At 40.9% G+C, this 15,847-nt stretch overlaps 2 protein-coding genes across 3 annotated transcripts in view; both read right to left on the bottom strand.

The window, feature by feature from the left end:
* Positions 1-15,847, bottom strand: part of CC2D2A (coiled-coil and C2 domain containing 2A) — a 220,186-nt gene that overhangs the window by 173,508 nt on the left and 30,831 nt on the right. The gene's annotated exons all lie outside the window — the stretch shown is intronic.
* C1QTNF7 (C1q and TNF related 7) overlaps positions 1-15,847 on the bottom strand; it is an 89,128-nt gene that overhangs the window by 42,451 nt on the left and 30,830 nt on the right. Inside the window, exon 1 of one of the 2 annotated variants that reach the window (XM_054029657.1) lies at positions 10,862-11,106. The exons of the other annotated variant lie outside the window; for it this stretch is intronic. The gene's annotated coding sequence lies outside the window, so the exon portion shown is untranslated. Of the gene's footprint in view, positions 1-10,861; positions 11,107-15,847 lie in introns of those variants that run through there. 2 annotated transcript variants of the gene reach the window in all.

The following is a 15,847-nucleotide window of genomic DNA, read 5'->3' as shown; positions in this document are numbered from 1 at the left end:
ATAACCAGAGCCGGCTCCAGGCACCAGCCTGGCAAGCAGGTGCTTGGGGCGGCCGCTTCAGAGAGGGGCAGCACGTCCAGGTATTCGGCGGCAATTTGGCGGACGGTCCCTCACTCCCGCTGGGAGCAAAGGACCTCCTGCCGAATTGCCGCCGCAGATCGCGATCATGGCTTTTTTTTTTTTTTTTTTTTGGCTGCTTGGGGCGGCCAAAACCCTGGAGCCGGCCCTGCAAATAACTCTTGCTGAATGACAATATTACACAATTGACATTAAACATTCAAGTAGGTTATAGTACATACTATACCGTATCCATGTCCACTGGGATATAATAAAATAAATAATTATTAATAATAATAATTAATAAATAACACATCCCACTTGGATGTAATAAAGTCACTGGACCAAATTATGTTCTGGTGTAAATCCAGAGTAACTCATCTGACTGCTATGGAATTATTCCAGATGTAGACTGGTGTAATTGAGTAGAAGTTGGCCCAATGTTTTTAAACTGCCTCCTCTACACAGATATATTTATAGGAACCTCTCAAATAAATCCATGAAAATACCAGGCTGACTGCATCTGAATTTGAAGTCCTCGATTTGCCAATAGAACAAATGGTGCAAGGGGAGCAGCAATGCAAAATTTTCTCACCAATGTGCTTCAGATCTGTTCTTAAGAAATCACCTCTGAGCATCGGAATAAAGTGATTATTGTCAGTTAAGCACTGACAGTGAATTCTTTGATCTACAAGACTTAAATATGTCATAGACATGGTCTCTGCCCAGAGGAATAGCACAAATATGAGAGAGAGAGAAGAAAATGAAAGGAACAGTGAGAAGAAATGGGGAGAGATAGGAGGTCATAAGAAACAAGGACAAGGATGACGTTGTCTTCAACTCTAAGACTCTGCACAAGAGTCTGAAAAAGATTTCAGTGACAGAAGATTTGTGTTGCTTGAAACTATTATTGTTCAAAAATACGAAAGGCCAACTCCTGCCCTGGCCAGGGCAGGAAAGGGGGACAGAGCTGTTTGTCTCCTTGAGGAATCCTGTTCATGAAGGTGAGATTTCTCCAAGAGGCCTGGGACACAGGAATGAACAACATACATCTTTTTGCTTATGCTTTACTCTTGCAGAGAGTGTCTATGCTAGGTGGGCTGGGGGCACACCTCCTAACCTACATACTTTACCCTTTTGTGGATTTGCTGTGCAGGCTGGTGCATTTCCTGGCTGCACTTCCCAGCACACAGCTGTGTACTGTGGGTCCAAGTCACTGTTGCCTGCCCCTTGTGTAGTCATTTATACCTGGGTATGGCATGCGAGGCTAGTAGCATTTTGCACTCCCTTTGCACGGGTGTAAGTGACAACACAGAGTGCAAGGCAGTGATGAATCAGGCTTCATTAAGGTGTCTTGCCTGACTGTTTGCAGGGGATAAAGAGGCTCCCTCACCTTTTTACTTACACACTCACCTTGTAAAACAGGCCAGAGAAGGCAGGAAATCTGGGCAATTAAGGACATGACCTGGCATGATTTTCTTTTATTGTTAAATCAAAGGGCAAAACATAAAAACCATTGGCAATCTCCTCCTGCTCACAGCCTTGCCAATGGTTTATTTTACTTGAGGTATTAAAGCTATTCCAAAAGGGTTAATACTTTCATTCCTAGTGTACTGGCAATACATGATATCCATTGCCAAATGCACTGAGCTTGCTGTCATTTGTCTTATGCCCCAGTAAACAAAACAGCCATTTCCTCCCCCCCTGCAGTTCCTTTGGGTGCATCTTGAATTATTGCTCCACCTGTGTCCGGCCATCCTGCTCATTTATCAGCAATGTTGTTTTCTCACTCCTCCTTTCTGTTCACTGCTTTCTGCCAGTCAACCCCTTTTTTATCAATCTGTGACTTGGGAATTGTATCAGCAGGTGGCCTGGAAGTAACAGTCATCTCTGTTGGATGACTTGGATTCAAACACTTGATCATTTATGCATGTCTTCTGGATGGATTGTCTGTTCTTACTCCAAGAACCCTTCACAAACAACAGCCAACAAATTTGGTCTAATCTCTTGAGCCCAGTTTACCTGGCATGTCTCTAAAACAGGGCTCAGATGAGAGGACCTATGAGTCCAGCACTGATTTCAAAGCAATCCAAGATCCTGGTAGTGATATCATTACATCTTGAGTAATCATCAGCATCTAGATGAATTAGGCTAATTGGTTTTAAAGTAAATCCAGTCTGAAGCAAAAGATACCTCACTGACAGCTGCAGCAAATGCTTGAACACGTCAGCAAATCAAAGAAACCTATCTAAGCTCATAAAGAAAAGTTCTGTTTCACTCCTCTCTCCAGATGCAGAAGACAGTGTAATTCCACAGCAAAAGCTAGGGGGCAGGATGTGGGGAGTCCACACTGAGAATTGAGGAGCACAGCTGTTTGGGAGCCAGACACATGAATCCACTGCTGCAGAGAACCACTGGCCATTGCTTCCCATGTCGCAGGAGCTGTTGCAATCTCCAGTCTCCAGCAATGGCTGTGCAGCCTGGATGAAAAATTCCTTCTCTCCAACACCTGCAATTCAAAACTTTTTTGTGCACACCTCCAACATTTGAAATGTGCATTTGGGGAAGCATTTTCCCCGTGTGGCCTAACAAGACAGAAACCTTGTTTCAACAATTTGCAGCAGGGCTGAATAGTTAATAAAACACTAGAACCAGGTAATACATAAGAATAGTAATACTGCAGGTAACCACCTACTCATGCAGTTGTTGGAAGAACCCAGATAAAACCTGAAAATTAGTAGAATCAGGGTTTTTTTGTTTGTTTGTTTGCTGTAATGTGCTTTATGGTGATTGTGGTTTAAATTTGGAAGCTCTCAAGGGCTCGACCCCCAAGTATCTCACCAAATCTTAGGTACCCTACACTATATTCCCTCTTAGGTTTGCAGATCCGTAGAGACTTTTTTCAGAGGTCAAGCAAGATGAAGTGTTTGTACTTTTGCTCCTGTGTCTCTGATGCTCCCTCCTGACATTAGAAGAGTCCCAGGGCTGGCCTCTTTTAAGCAAGGTTTTAAAGTGTTATTTTTTTCAGAGGTCCCTTGGCACGTCACACAGCTGGCTTTATGTTTTATCTGTGTAAGATTTTGATTATTCATTTATTTGGTACTTTCTGACATGGTCTGGCAACCCAGCCTCTCTGGAGAAACTCCAGGTGCCACATGGACTTCCTCCATTCTTTATACAACTCCATACTTCATCCAGCCCTGCCCGCCTAAAAACTCCTATTTTCTTCTCTAGATAGCTCCTGCACCTCCAACTCCCACAGGCTCTTCTGTACCTTTTAACTAAATAGACAAGACAGTCAAAGGGTGGGAGAAGGGAGACATTGTTTCCCTACTGTTATTCGCAGGGAACTGAGGCACAGAAAGATTAAGTGACTTTGCCTAAGGTCAGAGAGGAAATCTGTGGCAGAAATAGGAATTGACCCCCGTCTTCTTGAGTCCTAGCTCATTGCCATAACGACAAGGCTGTCTTTCCTCTCTAGCATCTAGTATAGCATTTTAGTTTGTGAACTCTTCACATTATTTTAATGGCTGAGAAGGACAAAACAATTGAAAATATCATTCACAGCCTCTTATTAGCTGAGCTCCATTCTTCACTGCTGTACTTACTTATTTATAAATATTTCTGTGGTGCTCATCTGAGCACACTGCCTAATAGCAGAGCATAAATCTTAGCCACCAACACAGCTTCCTGTTGAACACACCAAATTTGCTCACTGTGGTTGTGGCATTGCTACTAACCACTAAACTGGTGTAGCCCAACGTCCAGGGTTCTTCAGCAGCAGCAGCAGGGGGAACTACAAGTTGTTGACTACAAACTAATACATGGTATGAGAGCTCCCTGGTTCCTGCCAGGAAGTCCCCTCTGCCCTTCCAACAGAAAGTCTCAGCACTGACTGAAGCTGGGAGCATCAAGCAAGCAAGCAGAGAAGAGGCTGCTGGACTGTAATCCTATTCTGTGTTTCCTTATGGAATACATCTTTGTTCCTGGTGTTTTGTCTCAGTGGGTCTGGTCTGAAGTGAATACACATTAACACACAACGCAGAGCACACTGAGGAGACTCAGGCTTGGTTTCCCAAAGTTGTGTAAAAAGCCACAAGGTTGGGTTGCCAACTTTCTGACCAAAAAAACTGAACACCTTTGCCCCGCCCCTTCTCTGAGGCCCCGCCCTGCTCACTCCATCCCACCTCCCTCCGTTGCTCACTCTCTCCCACCCTCGTTGACTTGCTCATTTTCACTTGCTGGGAAGGGTCCCCTTTTGACTGGGTATTCGGATGAAAATGTTAAAATGTTGAAAAAATCATGAGTCAGGCTCACCAAAAATTGTAAGACTGGCTTTAAAATTATAAGATCATGTAAAAATAATAGATCTGGTGTTCTTTTTGCTTTCTTCTGTTTGAGCCTTTAAGGTGCACCGGGCTCACATTTTGAAGCTTTCTCCACAGCCAGGAGGGCTAGAAACTTACTTTTTCTTTAAGAATGAAGGCTGAAATTGTCACATATCCACTTGACTCCAGGAACTTGGACTTTAAGGAAAAGAATAATTATCATGAGACTCATGACAAAATTATGAGAGTTGGCAACACTGCTATCTTGAACAATCACATAGTGGAATAGTGAACAGGAGGGGGGTTGACAAAAAACAGCTGGAATAATCATAATGAAAAACAAACAAGGGAATATATTCCAACACTCCAGCCTGATTGCGCTGCTCAGTGCATATAGTATGAATCCCTGTGACAATTTACAAGATGCATCCTTATAAATGGAAAAAATCAGCTATGCTATGAAGCACAAATCAAAATAACTACTCAACATGGGAAACACAGCTAATGGAATTAAGAGCTAAGAACATAAGAACATATGAAGATTATAGAAGAATATACTGGGTCAGACCAAAGGTCCATCCAGCCCAGTATCATGTTTACCGACAGTGGCCAATGCCAGGTGTTCCAGAGGGAGTGAACCTAACAGGTAATGATCAAGTGATCTCTCTCCTGCCATCCATCTCCACCCTATGACAAACAGAGGCTAGGGACACCATTCTTTACCCATCCTGGCTAATAGCCATTAATGGACTTAACCTCCATGAATTTATCTAGTTCTCTTTTAAACCCTGTTATAGTCCTAGCCTTCACAACCTCCTCAGGCAAGGAGTTCCACAGGTTGACTGCGCTGTGTGAAGAAGAACTTCCTTTTATTTATTTTAAACCTGCTGCCCATTAATTTAATTTGGTGGCCCCTAGTTCTTATATTATGGGAACAAATAAATAACTTTTCCTTATTCACTTTCTCCACACCATTCATGATTTATATATATATATATATATATATATATATATATATATATATATATATATATATATATATCATATCCCCCCTTAGTCTCCTCTTTTCCAAGCTGAAAAGTCCTAGCCTCTTTAATCTCTCCTCATATGGGACTGACCCGTTCCAAACCCCTAATCATTTTAGTTGCCCTTCTCTGAACTTTTTCTAATGCCAGTATATCTTTTTTTGAGATGGTACAAGGTACAGAAGTACTTTTATCCCTGCTAGTTTTCAGTGTGGAAGAGTTGCTGTGCTGTGAAGTTACGCTAGTACATTATACCTTGTATCTGCTTATGCATGATTTGGGTAGGAGCATGTGTCTGGCTTTTTGCTTATTTTTGGAATGGCCGCAGCCTGCTTATTTTGCATTTAAATTCTTCTTCTCACTTGTCTTATTTCTTCATTTGGGAACAAAGTCTACTGTCCCTCGCTACATACTAGCACTTGTTTTCAAAGTATTCTTTTCTTTTCCTTTCTTCAGTTATAGTTAAATGTTATAATTAGGTGTAGAAAAATAGGGACAAAAGAGTGACAGTATTTGAGACAAAGCAAATTCTCAGTGAGTGAACTGATTGAGCAAGAAATAATCTCCCTCCCTCCCTCCCCTCCGCCCCCCACCAGCATCTGAACAACACATGGCTGCTTTCCATGGTTTGTTTCAGTTTGGAAACTGAAGATGGAGCCGTTAGATGCATCTGGTGTCCCTGTGGAGGTGATAGAAAACACTGGCAGCAATGTAGACAAGATGGTAGAAGCCATATGAAGCAAAAACTAGCCAAGCATGAAGTCTGCATTACCTCGTGCTAAACACCAGCGCAAAAGATACTGATTCTCAAAGCTACAGGGAAATGATCCACTGCTATAATATGTAGTACACAGACACTTTAGGAAAAAGACACTAATAATCCAGAAAATACTCCAGCACCCCAAGAAGGAAATACCTAAAACCTAACCACAACAGAGGACAGCAGGCTTATCTGAAGGTGAAACTCCATAAGGACAAGTTTTTAGCGTGATGTACATAGTGGCTTTGACTACAGAAGCGAAGTTCATTAAAAGTTGGAAGAGTTCATGTGGTTAAATCCTACACTGAAAAGCTCCTTCTGAAGGCTGAGATACTAGATGGCCATTGTGCCCCTCCCATGGGAAACCCACAGGAAGCGAAGTGCCACACAGTGAGCAGATTCATGGGACTCTTTGTAGACCTGGTGGGACTTAATTGTCTTTCTCACCAAGCTTGCAAACAAAATGGGCATTTAGATTTATTAGAAGTTCAAAGTATTCCAAAATGAAACTGCAGAATTTGTATGAGAGCCCTCAGTCGACGTGAGAGCACTAATAGGAGGCATCAGACTAGAACGAGTGCAGGACAAATCTTCTCACAGCAGTATGGAGAAGTCAACAGGACTGTCTGTCACTCTGCCTACCATAGGGATCCCACTAACCACACCTCTCCCCAACTGCTGTGATGCCAATGTTGGGTCTCCACACTCCATCATCTGACAGCTTCTTCATGAGCCAAGATCCTCCAAAGACCATTAGATTCTGGGGGAGAATGTTTTGTATGATGACAACGTTCACCATAGCAGAGAACGCTGCAGTTTTTCTTTGTGGAGGTGGACTGATTTACACCAACCGAATGGATGAATTTTGGGGGCATAATCTTCCTCAGAGGCAAACCCTCTGAATCCACTCCCTAAGAGAACAAAAGCAGATCCAAGGTGCCAACCTGCAGAGCCATGCAAGTTACCCAGCTATGCCTAGTTACCAAGCCCCCTGTCTCACTTCAAGCAGGGACCCAAAAATCAGGTGATAGTGTTGACTCCCACTGAGGTTACTGGTAGTTCCAATGATGCTCAGAGCAGGCTATACCTAGAGGAAGAATGATCCAATGGTTAGGGTGCTAGCTGGGGACTCAGAAGACCCAGATTCAAATCCCTATACCCCCCAGAAAGGTTTTTTGGCATAACAATTAGTCTTGCCTCAGTTCTCCCATCTGCAAACTCTGGGATGTTATAAGAATAGATACATTAAAGATTATGAGGTGCTCAAATACTACAGAAATGGGAGAGGGGGTCATATGAGTACCTAAAATAGATACCTGTGCACGAGGGCTCTACACGGTGATCAGAATTTTGACCTAATCTGTTAGAATGCAGACTGATGTGAAAGAAGCTTGGCACGCCCCCGAAAGTAGGTTAACAGGATTTATTTCCTTTCTGCAAACAATGTCGCTGTCAGGTAGCAGAGTGCCACCTGGAATTTTTAGTGCATTAACGTGTTCACAGCCTTTAAACAGTCACAATTTAAAAGAGAAAAGCATCCCAACAGTCTCGTATTTCAGCCAACTCTCTCCCACTTGGTATACAAATTCCTAACCCTTTGTGTCATCTGGTAATAATAGTCATTGTGGGCCATCAGGACGAAATCTACTTAGATTTGTTTTTATTTATATTTTTTTCCCTACAGTATCAGACACAAAATAGAATTTAATGCTTCCAAAAAAACCCACAGGAATTGCCACACTGGGAAAAGCCAACAGTCAGTCTAGGCCTGTACCCTGTCTGAGACAATGGCCAGTCCCAGCTGTTCAAGAGAAAGATGCAAAAACCCCTGCAGGAAGCAATTATTAGCAATAGACAGTATCAGCTTTCCATTGTATGAAGTCCTGATGGCATTGTAATTGAAAAATTCCCAGAATGAGGTTCTTATGCTCTAGCAGGTCAATACTAGTGCCGTCCATGCATATTAAATCCATGTTGGTAACAATTCTTATGTTATTTTTAATTTAAAAATATACTGTACATATGCAATAATCTGTTTCTAAAATTAACTAATTCAGTTTTAAACAATATTGTCACGTCACAGGCTGTCTGTAGAGTTCCAAAAAAAAACAAAAACCCTGTTTAAGTCTCAAAGTGGGGGAAGAGTGGGAAGGAGAAAGGACTTCAGTGGGGCCAGGATCTCACCCTTATATTTCCAATTTATGTTCCAAAATCTATTTCTAGGCTAAGATCTTACATTCTCAGATTACTCACAGAGCGGATTTCATCGATATCGCAGCTCTTGAAAATAAGGTTTTAGAATAAAAATGCAAACATGTCTTAGGTATTGCCACAGGCACTGCATTATTTTGTCTAAGAAATTTTGCAGTAATGAAATTTCAGCCTTTTTACTACGTATACATCAGAATCAAAATTCAGTCTGCAATTATACTGCTGAAACTCCACTCACTCCTCTCTTTGCTTGCTGCATTGACTAAGCTTGCACCAGACTCGTGCATCTGAAAACAGAATTTGGCACTCAGTTTCTAACTTGAAAATGTTACACACATTGAGTAATGGGGCAAAAATAGCCCACAACAAAACCTCTTAGATGACATGTGGTTTATGAGTTTGTGGGCTAGGAAATGACATCATGCACCCAGACATAGATGCTCTTCATTCACTGGATCAATTTTGTATGGTGAGACCCCATACATTCCTGCTCATAGAAAAAATACACAGCAGAATATCTGAAGATGTTAAAAAAAATCCAAAGCTATAACCATCTGCTTATCATAGACATCTGCTGCATCAAAGCAACAGACTATGAAAGTTTCAGAAAGTTTTTCTGCTCAGAAGATGTATTTGCTGCCAAGAGACTAATAAAACACATGAACACACACAAATCCTGAAAATACAACCTATGTTCTTACTGGAGTAACGTTTTTCTGACTAGGGATGAGTTGGCCATGAAACTGAGCAAGAAAGGGAAATAAAAGAATTTCATCTTCAAGTTGAACCTGAATGTTTTTTCACACTCAGAACATTTGTGAACATTTCCCACTACTCCCTGAATGACTGAGACTTCTGTCTTCCTTGTGAATCTTCTGGCATCCCCACCTCTATCCAATAACTCCTTCTTATCCCTATAACCGTCTAATATGCTACTATTCCCACCCTGCAAGCTTTCTCACACTGAGCTGCATCCTGTTCCCACTGAAGTCAAAGAGAGTTTTACCTTCAACTTCAACTCTCCTCAGCTTTACCTTCAACCTCAGCTCTCCAGTAGACCCATCTATACATTTGGAGCCCTTATTCAAACCTCAGTGAAGTCCGAGTGACTTTCCATTGACTTCAATATTCTTTGGATCAGGCCCTTGTACGTCACCCCCATAACTTCCCGGTCTCTAAAAGCAAAGAAAAGTCATAGGGGGAGAGAGAGAGAGGAAACTAAGGTTTGTGGAAGGACTGGGAATGGCAACAAGGTCTTTGAAGCAGGGGCAATCTCTTTGCATCTGCAGAGCACTTTGCACAATGTGTCACTGTGGTAACATAAATTATAAATAATGATAACCAGTATCGCCAGGTGGGAAGATGCCAGATTTCCAGGGCCTTGTGCCTTTCAGAGTGTTGCAGGAATAGAGGGAGAGACCTCTCTGAAGGTACTGATAGATGGGCACTGGGAGGGAAGGAGAGATGAAAGTTGGAAGGACCGGGTGCTTTAGCAAAGCTGCAGGGAGTTGGGAGTCTGTTTGAGTGAGAGGAGACATCCTGAAGTTTTGGACAGGCTTCTGATGAACCACTGAACTTTTGACTTCACATGAAACTAAATCTGCCCTGCTTAATAAAGAGATTTAGTTTTGGGAACCTTTGGACACAATGGTTCATCATTCACACTTTGTACTATCTGCAGGTATGAAATCAGTACAAGAACAGGCCAGACCCTGCAGTCCTTACTTTGGCATATTGATGTCAGCAGGATTTTGCCCCGAGTTAAGAATATGGAGGAACTGTGGGATCTGGCTCAATGTTAATAAAATATGTGACTACGCTCAACCTGGAAGCTGAAAGAGCAACAAAAAAAAACAACATACCCCTCAAATGACTCCACAACAATGACTATTTCAGAACTTAAATACGAACAAGAAAAATGAGACGAGCTTTTATCAAGCATCCAAGTGTCTGATACGCCTTTTCTCGTTCTTTTTGCTGAACAGTCAGTGCCCACCCAAACCTAATGGCTACAACATATAAGTTACACCAACAGCCCTTGTTCAGTGCAGTTCATACAATGCTACTGGACTCTGACATTTCGGTGAACACTTGCTTTCTACTAATCACTCTTATTTACACAGGTTTTACATTTTGCTGTCAGCTTCATATTTTCCTTGAAAACATGGTACAGAATCAAAGAAATGGAATCATTCTCCATGCAGATCACAAATGGAGAACAGAGCTCTCAGTGAACTTAAAAGAAAAGAGAGACTGATCAGCGTACAGACTCTGCTCTTATCACAGTTCACACGCAATTCATTCTTAGAATAGGCGAGTTATTTATCATGCACACGGGCATGCATTATTCAGTGCAACACTGCCAGATAAAAACAGACATAGCATAACCAAACCCATTTGAAATTTGGGTTGCTTGAGCATCTTTATGAGGCAAGAGAATAAAGAAAGTTTGCTTCAGAGAAATGAAGCCCTTTACTTACATGCCTTGCAAGAGCTTCCAGCAGCTGGAGTCTGAATTATAGTGAATGCAGATGTTGTGCTGTAAACCCCCTAACTTTGGCACTGAATACTATACATAACTCTCTGGTGCTTCACATTGATAAATAATTTCCTGGTTCCCCTTTAAAAATATTCTCACATAGGGTTTTTTTTTTTTTTTTTTTTAATCAGTGGTGCACACTGACAACAGAATGCAACGCAGACAGTCTATCGGTTCTTACTGAGGAAAGAGTTCCCTGCTGGCTGAATCCAAAAAAGAATCCTTGACCTTGGCAACTAGAATAAATCTACTATATCTGTTGGCCCTCTCCTCAGTGCATATTTGAGCAGTAACATAAGAATGAACAATTTTAGCATAGGATCTGTGGTATGACATTTTAAACATTGGTAAGTTATAGGAACACTACTTCCTGCAGAGACACACTGGGGTAACTGCATTGTGCATGTTTTCAGCTTTTATTTTGTTCATAAATGCAACAACCTTCTTTCTTTGATTTCACAAATACCCAAGCCCTAGGGTTTTCAGATTCTGCGCCTTCCGTTTATTCTCATTAATATTCCTAAACAGGTTACTTTTGTTTTCTGTTATAAACCTGGATTTTCTAAGAGTTTCAATATCTTAGCCGGTAAATGTATCCCAGACTAAAACGTGGCATTCATGATATCATACATAGCCTGGGAGCAAGCAGCCTTTTTTACAGATTTCTCCCTCCTCCAAAAATGACGGTTTTTTCCATTTTCTCTCTTTTTGTTTGTTTGCCATTTCAAAAATAGCTATAGCTTTTGTAAAACAACAAGACAAGCATTTGGAGCAAGTGCCAGTGGAGCAAATGGTTAGACTGTATCAAGCAAAAGACAATAATCCAGACCAAAATATAGCTAAAAAATCAATAGCTATAAGCTTTGAGTAGAAAGAAGATCCATGCTCTTCGAGGGAAGATAATAAAATAATGGGCAAATGGTATTAAAACGTGCCAGGTCAGTTCCTCATTTTAAATGTTAGTCTTTCAATTGCCTGTTCAGTGAGATTTGTCTTCCAGCATACAATATAATATAAATAAAGGAGTAAGGAAAACACCATTTCTGTAATAGTAATTGTTTTTATAAGCAAGAACCTATTCTGACCCTCCCTTTATATCTTTACTGTCTGCTACTTCCTTTGGTGCTGAACAACTCACCCATTTTAGCCTCAATCCTACAAACCCTAACTCATGTTAATAATTCTTAAAGGTGAAACATGCCACTGAAGTTGTTCTCGTAGCCACTGATTTTCTTTATTTTCATTCACTATGTTTGGTATATTTGATTCTTAAAGTGATCCCTCTGGTGATAGTTTATCCAAGAGCAAGAGGGGGTCACATCAGTATCTTTCTTCATCCTTGACATTAGAGGCACCTTCCCCTTTGATGTGAGAAGGGAAGTCTCTTTAAGCTAGCATTCTGATATCTTGTTTCACATAGCTACCACTCTGGTAGGGCACATAAGTAGAAGAGATGATATAGCAACGAAGCCTATAGGATAAATGTATTTAGTTGCGAAGTACCTGGTACATTTTTAGTATACACACACACACACACACACACACACACACACACAAAATCACAAGAAGAACATTAAACTACAAAATTATTATACATGACATTTATTCATCTTTTCAGGGTTTTGGAAAAATCAATCAAAATTACAATTCTCATCTAAAAGTAGAAGGCAGAGCTCCTGCATTCACTGTACTGTAGAACTGATCAAAAAAGGAAAAACAGTTTGACAAAGATTTTCAAAAATGTTAACAAAACTTTTTCAAATGTTGATATGTTTGTTTTTTGGTGTTTTCCGCCTTTTCATGTTACCAGTGAATACAACAGAATTAATGATACCCCAGGGTCTTTCCTCCCACTTGTTTTCCCTTTTGACGCTCTGTAACTTTTCCAAAGTTGAGGAAGTTTTGATAAACTACAGAATAGCAAAAGAAAAGAAATGAAAAAAGAAAGAACAGCTGGTCCTCATTTATTCTACTGTATTCAGTGGCAAAAAAGAGAAAGGGGAAAAACAAAAACAAAACCCAAAATTTCAAAACATCAACATTTCAAAATTTCTGGTTTTAATGAAAAAATAGAATTAAAAAAAAAAACTGGAAGCTTTTTATGGACATTTCCAGTTTCAGAAAAAGATCATGTTTTGTTGAGAAAAAAATTAAAATGAAAAATTATGAGCTCAATCGTCCAGTACCTGACATGACTTTAAATGCTGTCAAAGGGTCTCCACAACTTTCTAAACGTTTTAAATTTGGATTGTCAAGGTCTTCTTTGAAGTTTAGTCATGGTCTCTTTTTTATTTGTAAACTTTATTGAAGACATTAAAACACAGGCACAACTTCAAAGCCTGGTTTATTTGTAATTGAGATTCCTTTTCCAGTTGTAGCTGGCTATTGAACAATGATATATTGAGTTGAATGAGAGAAGAGTTCTCACTCCCCAATGTAGTTTCCATTTATATCCACTTCCTCTCTTAAATTGTGTACATTTTGGGTTTTAAGAGTCTCCTCATTTTAACCCTTCCCCTTTCATCTCCTTCCAGTGCTTCTCTCTTTCCCTTCTTATCTGCCTACTGGTTTTAAAAAGCAAAATGCAATAATTCACTGAATGTGTGTGTTGAAATGCAAATATATTTAAAACTGTTGGCTTTTTAGTCTAATCAATATTTCTTAAGCTAGGAGGTTACTTTAAAACTGGCATGGATACAAATAACTATCTCAACACAGGAAAATCATCTCAGATGGTCCTGGGTTCAAGTTGCCCACTAAGAAGTGGGCTTATACCCAGCAGTGGCACCGCAGTGGTGCAGTAGAGGGATGAGACAAACAAACTACTGTCCTTTTCACCCTTTTCCATTGACTACTGAGGTAGAAATTGAAGGGCCAGGTTTTCAAATGGTGTAAATCAGCCTAATTCCTTTGAGATAAATAGAGTTACACCAGCTAAGAATCTGACCCAAAGGTCCTCTGGCACTTTTCAAGAAGAGTAGGTGATAAACATAATACTCCTGATAACCTTATTGCCTTATAGGACAAGTCTTTGTATTACCAAACCTGCCACACTTCCCAAGTCCTGGGATAATTCCATTACTGATCAATTCATCATCCATGCCTTCATTAACTCTCACAGGGACTATTGCAAATCCTCTTTCCATGTGCTCCCACCCCGCATCTCCATTCTCTACACTCCAGTTATATTGCCTATCCTGCTATCTTCCTTCTTAGACATACAAAGAAGTACGCCACCATCATCCCTATCCTCAAATTACTCCACTGACTGCCGTTCATTTCAGGATCCAGTTCAAATGTTCCTACCTTGTTTTTCACTTTTCACAGGCTAGCCCTATATTACCCAATGGATCTTGTTTCAGATCTCCCCTTCACTCCCCTAGCTCTGCTCTCACTCCTCTCAGCCCCTTCACCTAGTCTTGCCACTGCTACTGCAAGAGCCTTCTCTTCTGCAGCTCCTGACATCTAGAACAGTCTTCCTGAGTCACTCTGCCTCAGACTCTTCCTCTTTATTAAGGTCTGGTCTACACTAGAAAGTGAGGTTGATCCAGATACGTCATTCAGGAGTATGAAACATCCACACTTCTGAACATTCCAGTTAAGGTGACCTAAACCCTGGAGTAGATAGCACTAGGCTGACAGAAGAATTCTTCCATTGACCTATCTACCACCTCTTGGGGTAGAGAACCTCTCCCGTCAGTCTAGGTAGTGTTGAAAGTTAAGTGCTGCAGTGGTGCAGCTTCAGTGCTGCAACTGTGCCGCTGTAGTGTTTCAAGTACACAAACCCTCAGTCATCCACAAACATATCTTTTCTACCTTGTTCGTGCATTTTAATTTAACTGTGCTATTATTTTTCATTCAGCTTCATAGGTGTATTTTTATTTACTTTTAGTACGTAGAGTGTTTGAGATGTAGTTTGCATGAACAAAACAGGACTGCTTACCAATTCAGGTTTCAGGAACTTACCCTAATGTTGTAGTATGCTGGCTTTAACATCCAGTGAAGTTTGTGTGCTAGTACAGAGTGCCAATTGCTTGTTTAGACAGTCGCTGTACTAGCACTTATCCAATACCTTGTAAAGCACTTTGAGATTCTCAGAATAAAGCACTATTGAAAACCAAATCCGATTCTGTTCTATAATTACATTTTCAGTACAAATATCTGGAGCACACAACCAGTTTCAGAGCCAGCTAGCCACAAGTGCGCTTCTATTGCTAATCCAAGGATTCTGCTTTTAGTAAAGAGAAATGATTCAGTGTGCAGTGCACCTTGAGCACGTGCGCACATGCTGTTAGTTTGTTCCCAGTACTCAAGTCCGCATCAGCCATAACACAGCTGTGTAAGCTGGAAAAAGCATTCTGCAGGCTTTGTTTTGTACTATGATTGTACATGATTGTCCCACTGTAGGAGCAGTATGCTGTGTTGTTGTAGCCGTGTCGGTCCCAGGGTATTAGAGAGACATGGTGGGTGAGGCAATATCTTTTATAGGACCAACTTCTGTTGGTAAGGGAAACAAGCTTTCGGGCTTACACAGAGCTCTTCTTCAGGTCTGGGTAGGAGCAGTAGACAGTAGTCTGCATGTTATTGCTATGTTTAAAGAGACAACTGTTTTACTAAGTATTATATGTGCATTCACAGATTTGTCAGGATTGCAGGTGGGTTCTTACAGCTACAGTATTTTTGATTGTCCTCTGGTAACATCGTGATAACTCTAGAGACCATTGGCCAAATACTCAGAAGTGAAGCAAAGTCTGAGTGAAAGCAAGAAAAATGCACTGAAGTACAGCAGGGCTGGGGGAAGGCATCCTCAACCTCACAGTTACTGCAGAGCCCAGAATGTGCAGAGCTGTCACATAGGCATTTTCCATAGCTTGAGCCTTAGAGTCCCCCATACAGGTTATGACTTGGCTTCTCAGCTGAGTGAAAT

This window comes from Malaclemys terrapin, chromosome 5, assembly GCF_027887155.1.
Source record: "Malaclemys terrapin pileata isolate rMalTer1 chromosome 5, rMalTer1.hap1, whole genome shotgun sequence".
NCBI classification, from domain to species: Eukaryota; Metazoa; Chordata; order Testudines; family Emydidae; genus Malaclemys; species Malaclemys terrapin.
Note: the sequence above shows the minus strand (reverse complement) of the source record. Positions and strands in the feature narration are given on the sequence as shown.